The sequence below is a fragment of the Etheostoma spectabile genome, chromosome 3, assembly GCF_008692095.1.
Source record: "Etheostoma spectabile isolate EspeVRDwgs_2016 chromosome 3, UIUC_Espe_1.0, whole genome shotgun sequence".
NCBI lineage: Eukaryota > Metazoa > Chordata > Actinopteri > Perciformes > Percidae > Etheostoma > Etheostoma spectabile.
The window spans coordinates 29,239,749-29,241,664 of NC_045735.1; positions in this window are offsets into that span (position 1 = coordinate 29,239,749).

Below are 1,916 nucleotides of genomic sequence, written 5' to 3' on the forward strand. Positions count from 1 at the left end.
CTTGTCAGAGAATTTAGGACAGATGGGGAGACGAGAGAGGGGGAGGAAACAGAGTGTGTAAACTCAAATAGAGGTGTAGGAATGTCAGAGGTGGACGGCAGATTGTGTTGGAGTGTTAAGACAAATATTGCTTGAAGCAGTACGATATCCGCTCACAGGAAACAGAACTCCACACAAAGGTGACCACAGCCGATGCTGTTGTTCATAAGGACGTTTGTCACAAAGAACAGTAGGTAGTCACACAGCCCAAAATCCAAATACCTCAGCATTCACTCAAGGATTCATGGTGGATCTCTGTAGACAAAAACAAAAGAACTGTCTTAGGAATCCGTCGAGACATGCCTTAAATTTTGAGCAGTAGCTTCTTTTAGTCACATCCATACTCATTGTCAGGATTAGGATGACAAATCCCGGCATTGTATCTGCATTGTTATGCGCTTACAATATGACATGCCAAGATACCTGCTGAAACATGCAGCCTGATAACAGAACAAATATGGAAGGTACAAAAGAACGGTATCTGTGTTGATCATCATGAATCATTACCTTGACCAGAACTAATACCCTGTGTGAAGTAACAGCTAAGCATTCCCATTGGGTAACTGAAGATTATTCACAAACTTTCAGCTTATTCTAAAATCAGGGATACTTGAAAAGGCAAGAATGACAGTCTTGCGCATAGTTATGCCATGCTGTCATGTCAAAATCAGGAAGTTGTAGCAAGCCCCCTTAGTCTAGTGTTGTTTTCCCAGACACACATACACCAATCTTAGTCAAGCCATGTGTGTACAAAAACAAATTATACAGTAGAAGGACACAGTATAGAGCTTTATCAGACTTGAGCCTGGCACAAAGATGCCACGGGGTAAGGGAACACACTCAGGAGAAGGCATGCTAAGTGGCCTTGACATACGAGAGCTATCAGACCGCATTCCTTGTTCTGATTTCAGAACAGCGTACACATTCATGAACACAATAACACACAAGAAGACGCACAGACATTGTTATTGATGAAGAAAACAATCAAATGAACACAAATTTTTGTGTGTGTGTGTGTGTGAGAGAGAGAGAGAGAAAGAGAGACTTAATGCAGCAACTGCAGGTCAACATGTGTGGAACTGGTATGTATAACAGCTGTCCCCTGTGCAGAATCTTCAATTAAATGTGAATGAGTGAGTATGTGAGTGAGTTACTGGCCAGGTCCATGACATGCTTCTCATCATCTGAAGAGAGTTTTAGCCATTACATGTAGACTTCTTTGTAATTATTGAGATGGGATACGTTTTCGCTTTTAGAACAATTACACAATCATGGTAAAAATGGATGCAATAGGCTACGTGTTGCATTCAGCCCATTCTTCTCAGTCCTCCTTTGGTTGGATCCATGGGTGGGCTGAAGGAAACCGACATGCACTCGTCTGCCACAGCATCTTTTTTGATCATACCACTGGGAGGCGCCAAAGCAGAACATTTAGACATTTTTACACAAAATGGCTTTAAAGTTGCATTATTTGAGTTTTTGGCTACTTGGGGGCCGCAGAACAACAGATATCATCTTATAAAGTTGTTGTTGCTAATCTGGTAGCATATACATGCGTATAAACACACATCCAGCAGAGCAGAGCACCATTAGCATTCATTTGTCAGTCATATTTCTGGCAACATGAAGCCCAACATTTGGTTTTGGTCTTCATCCAACCTCTGTCTTTTTAGCTGCTAAATGTTTACCTGGTAGTCGCTAACCTTGTCTAACTGCTGGTGCTGGGAAGGAAGCATACAGAGGATTTATAGATCCTTTTTATTTATTTATTTTTTTAAGCTTAAAACAGCTGCCTACTGAGGCAGAAAATGAGATGAGAATGCTGAGAGTGAACCCAAAAGACTAATGGCCATAGAAATGAAATAGTAAACTGAAAG